The following is a 7,500-nucleotide window of genomic DNA, read 5'->3' on the forward strand; positions in this document are numbered from 1 at the left end:
ATCTGTAATAACTTTACTTTGAATATCATTGAAAGGTTACTATATATCACCAGTAAATAAATAATTGTATACTTTATAATTTCAGTAGAACATAACCTGTACTGTAGGTTTTCAATCACAGGAGATAATTCAATAACAGAAAAATTATCCTTAATGACCGGCATAAAAGAAATGTACCTTTTTCAAATAAAAGAGTTTTTACTGCCCACAGACTGACACGTATATATACTATATATAAAGTATATATGTGTGTATACATGAATAAATGTATATGTATATATATATAATATATATATATATATATATATATATATATATATATATATATATATATATATATATATATATATATATATATATATATATATATATATATATATATATAAATAAATGTACTGTAATTCAAGAAGTCATTCTAATAAGACCCCAAAACCAAGGTAAAATATTTTGCAGTGTTTGAATATAATAAATGGTATCTCAAGTACCCCTTGTGATTGGAAGATAAACAGACAGGAATTTGTGGTGTATAAAATGTGCAAGAAGAGTAAGCAGGGAGAAGTATGATGAGATACCTTGTTTTGGAGGTTCAGTCATTAGAAAAGATTAGACATCTGTTACCTTAGAAACTTCGTGCATTGTGAAGCTGGTATTGCCAGGTAGGTGAAAGCACGTATAATATGCACAAATGTATACTGAAGACGCATTATTCCGGAAGTTTCTGGAATTAATGAAGAGGGTGTGGAGGAATTCAGAGGGAAATCAGATGGAAATATAGAAAGAGTTCCAAGAAGTGAACTATAATGTTATCTGTGAACATGATAGCTTTGAAGGAATATATGGAGGGAGAGGTTTTGGAAGAAGAAACCATGAAGGGGAAAGAATGTTAAAATTAGCAGATGATATGAATCTGGTATAATCTTGAATAAACAGTTTGAGAAAAGGAGAAGTCATCTGGTAACATATCAAGTTGGACAAAATGAGACACAGATTAACTGTGGTTTGGTAAAGAAGGAAAACATTACTATGGATTGTAAGGACATTACAAATGAATCTATTGAAGCTCAACTTATAGCCTACTGGTGGTGGAAAAATTTAGGTTGAAAGCAAAAAGGAGAAGAAAAGTCCAAAGCAGGAATAGGAGTATCAAAGCTTGGAAGCTGAAAGGGGAGACAACAACAGAGTTCAGAAGTAAAGGGGATAGAGCCCGAGAAGAGAAATATGTAAATGGAATGCCAGAATTGCCTGAAAAGATATGGGATGTAATAAAAGAGATAGTGGTGAGAGCAGCAGCAAGACTGAATGGGAGGACACTTAACCAGTAACAGGAAAACATCGTTGGAGGTGGAATCAAGAGATTCAAATGGCTGCTAGGGAAAATAGTATAGCTAGATGGTGTGGGTAGAAGATAACAACTACCAAACAATTTATAAAGAAGAAACAAATAGAATGGTAGCGATTGGAAAGGGAGAAGCAAGGAGAGATTGGTATGAGATGATGAGAATGCCGGTGGTAGAAGAGATAATTTGCAGAATTTCAGACACGATAAGGAGAGATTGATAGGAATTATGAAAGGTGACAATGGAAGAGGAAGTCAAAAGAAGAGGGAAAGACCATTTTTACCCAAATATTAAACAGAGAATGAGTGTGAAGAACTGGAAAATGGTCCTCTAATAATAGATTCAATAGCAAACATCAGAGAGAGTTAAGTTGAGAATGCTTTAAAGACAGAAAAAGTAAATAAAGCTATAGCAAAGTCAGCGTAACAGTAGAAATTATTAAGACATTGGAAATCTAGTGAAAGGGGGTGCACACGCTATTAGGAAGGATCTGGGATGTAGTGGAAAGGCCAAGGGACTGAGAAAATTGTTAGACGATAAAATTGTATAAACAAAAAGGGGACATGTTTAACTATGGGAACTAGAGAAGAATAAAGCGTTTGGAGCACATATTAAAGATACCAGAAAGAGTAGTAGAAGGGAGGTTGAAAGAGTTGATAGATATACTTGAGCAGTATTTTACATTTATGAAAGGAAAAACACAATGGATGTTGTCTTTATAGTAAGTCAAGTCCAAGAAAATTATCTAGAAGGAAACTTGATAGTTTACAGATGTTTTGTAGATCTTAAAAAAGGCATATGATATGGTACCATGAAACTTAGTCTATTGATGTTTGAAAAATAGTAGAAAGAGTGCCGGTGAAGTTAGTAAGGTTAGTGAGGATAAAGTATGACAAGGCTAGACTGACCTTACAGAAAAAATATGGGGAGACTGAGCCAATCCACGGGGAGGTTGGCCTCCATCAGGGGTCTGCTCTGAGTTCATTCTTGAACCTAGTTATTATAGGTATGTTGTTATCAGGATTAAGGAATTACGAAGAATTGTGTGAACTAATGTTTGTTGATTATAGCACACACAGCAGATGAACTACAAGAAAGGTTTTTATGATAGAAGAAAGACCTAGAAAAGAATGGATTGTAGGTGAACTTTGGAAAGATGGAACTGTGCTAAAACAGAACAAAATAGTTTAACTACTTAAGATTAGTAATAACAGAGGAATGAGGTACTGGGAGAAAGACCTAGAAAAGAATGGATTGTAGGTGAACTTTGGAAAGATGGAACTATGCTAAAACAGAACAAAATAGTTTAACTACTTAAGATTAGTAATAACAGAGGAATGAGGTACTGGGAAGACAGTGTGACAAAGAGTGAAAGAAGTATGGCAAATTCGGAGAAAAGTAACAGAAGTTGTTTTAGACAAGAAATTGGCATAAAGAATAAAAATATGGGGCAGAAACATGGGCTTTTAATAGGAATGAGGGACTGTTGGAAAGAACCGAGATGAAGATGGTGAGATGGATTGCTGGAATATCGCTACTATATGGGAAGGAGAGTCAAGATAGAAGAATGTGTGCTTTATAAAATGTAAAAAGGAAGGCAAGGGAAGGTCGTCGATATACTATGGCCACGTAATAAAAAGGAAGGAGATGGAATCATTCAAGAGAGATAGAAACTCTAGCAGTGATAGAGTGGACGAGTGTGGGGTGTGAACGGATCAGATGGATGTATGTGGTGAGGAGGGATATTGGTGACATGATTGGGGGAGGAGAGTGTATAGCATAGAAATAGGTTGAAAAAGCTGAATGGCCGACCCTGCTATGCAGCGGGTCTAATAAGGTCGAAAGAGAAAAAAGAGGAAGTTTCTGAGAATTCTAGTTTCTAGAAATTATGGACTAAGGTAAGATGGTTTGGGGTTGTATGGGGAAGAAAGGTGAACAGTTAGTCCGAAACGTAGTTGATATAGAAACCATTGAGAAATAGATGAACATTTGTGTCTGATGGAGATTGGGCAGAATTTGCATAAGAAAGTAGAAAGAACTCACTGGTGATGGGAAAAATGAAAATTTACATTTATAGATATAAAATGGAGAACATTTCCTGTTCATGGGATTATTCGCTTGGGAATCCGTTGTGTTTTGGAAGACTGTTTTTTCATAAGACAAGGACCTCTCAAAATTTGTACGCCAAATTTGGACTTTATGCATTTACAAATGTTCATATAGATGCATAATTTATACGAGTTACATTTACAAATGCATATGTATAATATTTAACTGAACTTGAACACTGAAAAATTTGCAATTATGTTAGAAAACAAAGTCATGATGCAAATAGTGTTGAGGTAATACTCATGCAACACATCAGGTGTTCTTAGTCTTTCTCATATTTTCCCGTCTTAGTTGGACGTTACATTGTTTAGAAAATAGAAATCGACATTAACAAAAGTAGTGCTTGGAACTGTTAGACTAGAATTTTAAGGCAAAGGTACATATAAAGCAACAGTTATGTAAATTGAAGAAAACTGTTAAATATTCTCGAGTAAAATAAAAAGTGAATATAAGTATTGAAGAAAACAGTTGTGAAAAACGAAAATTATTCAGTCAAAGATGATGTAACAGGTCCAGTTATATAGGTATATGTATATATATATATATTATATATATATATATATATATATATATATATATATATATATATATATATATATATATATATATATATATATATATATATAAATATATATATATATATATATATATATATATATATATATATATATATATATATATATATATATATATATATATATATATATATATTAAATTGTCAATTTCTTCCAAGAACGTATCTACATAGCCTACATGTGAAATAATATTATCGATTTCTGTCTCTTAAGTTTAAGATAAAATATCCTGTTTTCGGTAAGAATAAAGTACTTGTGTGTGGTCAGGGCTATCTTAAGAAGCAATTTTAACAGAATATCTTTAAAAGCTGAACTACCAAGTAACTATCCCCATTTCCAGTATAAAAAGAGATACAATAAAGAAAAAAGAAACAAACCCCTAAAAGTCATGGGTAGATGAGAATTATCGGCCGATATTCTGTTTGAAATAAGATCTCCAATATTCTTCTTATATAAGGCATCGGCTCCTTTGATTAAATTTGGATGTTCATTGACTTTTAACGGGATTATTAATGACGCTACCTAGTGACGCCGCTGCCATAAGGGCTTCGCTTCATAAATAAATGGAATTAATCCGGCCTTGTATGTGTACTCTGTCTATAAGTAAAAGACAAATATGGATATAAATTCGTTTCAAATACTGTACAGACATATAAACATAAGTATATGACCTTTCATATACTTATACTGTCTTAAAAGGCACACAGTATGCATACACTTTTAAACGTTGCTGAAAATCATGCAAACACAGACACCCACACAAACACACACGCCCACACACACACACACATATATACAGTATATATATATATATATATATATATATATATATATATATATATATATATATATATATATATACATATGTATATATACTGTACACACTCATATACATACATACTGTATATATATATATATATATATATATATATATATATATATATATATATATATATATATATATATATATATATATATATACTCTTTATACATATATATATGTATACATGCATATATATATATATGTATATATATATATATATATATATATATATATATATATATATATATATATATATATATATATGAGCGCGCGTGTGTGTGTGGGTGTGAGTATGTATTCTAGTTGAACGTGTGTCCACTAAGAAAGGACAAACTCTGTACTCATATAAACACAATGAGCTTAAAAAACCATGAAGTTATTTGGGCTTACCCCAAGTAATCAAACTCACTTCATTATTCTGTGCTGATAACTAGAATTGAAATACATTTTGGCATTATCCTGTTCGTGGAGATAATCATAAAATCATATATATATATATATATATATATATATATATATATATATATATATATATATATATATATATATATATATATATATACATAAATACATATACATATATATATATGTATATATATATATATATATATATATATATATATATATATATATATATGTGTGTGTGTGTGTGTGTGTGTGTGTCTTTGCATAAGCAAACAGAAGGAAACTTCAAGTTTTGTGTTTCATGGATAGGTAGCAACATTGTTTCATCCGATAGTTGACAATGTCGTTAACCTGATAGACAAATCTACTGACATTGTTCATAGGCCAGGTATGAATTCCACGGACATATTCTAAAAAACATACATCTATTAGCATTTCTTATCATCCATAAAATACTAGAAGAGATTTCATTCTGCGTTTTCATTGCTTTTAACATCTTATTTCTTAATTAGATTTATCATTTTACATTTTACTTCATCCTGCAATACACTTTCAGCACTGCTATCATTTCCAGCTATCTATTCCTCTTATTTTTCCTTTATATCAGCAAACGTATTTCATAACTACTTAAATTTGCAGGCAACTCAAACTATTTATCTATGGTATCTTCGATGCTGGCGGCATTGGTTAATGTTTGTACAGGATCCTGTATTGACTGATGGTGCAAAAAAAGAAAAGAAAAAAAAAAAAAACTGCAAATACTGGTGAAAGGGTTTTGAGAATAAACGAAAGTTAGGAATGAAGGCGCACTACAGGTTAGAATTGGTTGTTCAAGATTGTATGTAATTCCTACTTCACGCTTCATAGTCCTCAGCCATGTAAGCCTGGGTCTTCCCTTGTGGAGCCCAGTTGAACGTTTGGTGAACTAATCTCTCTTGGGGAATACGAAGAGCATACCCAAACCATCTCCATCTACCCCTCATCATAATCTCATCCACATATAGCACTCGGATAATCTCTCATTTAACTCCCAATATCATTCTGAGGACTTTTCTCTTAAGTCTACTAAATCTATTGGAGATTGTTTCATTGTCATACAATGATAGAGTAACACCGATCTCACTAAACTGATATATAGTTTGATTTTTATATGTAATTTCAGGCGATTTGATTTCCAAATTTTACTTCACCTAGTTATTGTCTGATTTGCTTTTTTCAATCTTTCACTAAACTCTAATTCTAAAGCCCCTGTATTGGAGATCATAGTTCTTAAATACTTAAATGATTTTACCGTATTAATCCTTTCTCCTTCCAATGATATTTCCTCTTCTATTGCACACTCCGTTCACATCATCGCTGTCTTTGTTCTATTTATCTTCAGACTAACCTCGTGTGATATTTCATGCATTCTGGTAAGCAAGCATTGCAAATACTCTGGTGTTCTGCAAATAACGACAGCATCATCAGTATACTCAAGGTCTGCTAAGTTCCTATCACCAATCCATTCCAATCTTTCTCCACCATCTCTGACAGTTCTACACATTACAAAATCCATGAGGAGGATAAAAACCATTGGTGACAACACATTCCCTGGTAGTACTCTGCTGTTCACTGGAAAATTTATTTGATAAGACTACATCAACATTAAATTTGCACTTGCTATGCTCATGAACAGACCTAATAAAATTTACATATTTAAGAAGACTTCCATAATAACGCAAAACTCTCCACAAAATTGGCCGGTGCACACTATCAAAGGCTTTTTCATAGTCCAGAAATGCCATCCAAAGTGGATATCTATATTCTAATTTCGCCTTTTCAACTGCATGTTGTTGCTCCTCATGTAACTCTATCAGCTCCTCGGTTGTCAGCTGCTCCTTATGTTTCTTAACAAGATTGTTTACGTCGTCCTTGTCTACCTCCAACCCCATTGTCTTTCCCAAGGACACAATGTTATTGTAAAGTGGCTCCTGGATGGATTCGAATACCTCAAAATTGTACTCAGAAAAGCATTCAGGACACAGTTTTCTCCATGAAGAATTGATGGTTTATGTTCTCAAATCCTTCTCTGGCTTTGTCAATCCTTTTGAAGCACCTAATGATGTATAAAATGTTCTTTCCAACTCTTGTAGGTTGAGGTTGGTTTCTTAAGTTTCTGGAGTGGTATTGGTCGGCAAGAACTTATCCTAATAAATTTAACTCCTGTTTAAGGTCTTCTTCATTGGCTGGAGGATGGGCCATAGCATTGTTC

The sequence above is a fragment of the Palaemon carinicauda genome, chromosome 27 (genome assembly GCF_036898095.1).
Source record: "Palaemon carinicauda isolate YSFRI2023 chromosome 27, ASM3689809v2, whole genome shotgun sequence".
NCBI classification, from domain to species: domain Eukaryota; kingdom Metazoa; phylum Arthropoda; class Malacostraca; order Decapoda; family Palaemonidae; genus Palaemon; species Palaemon carinicauda.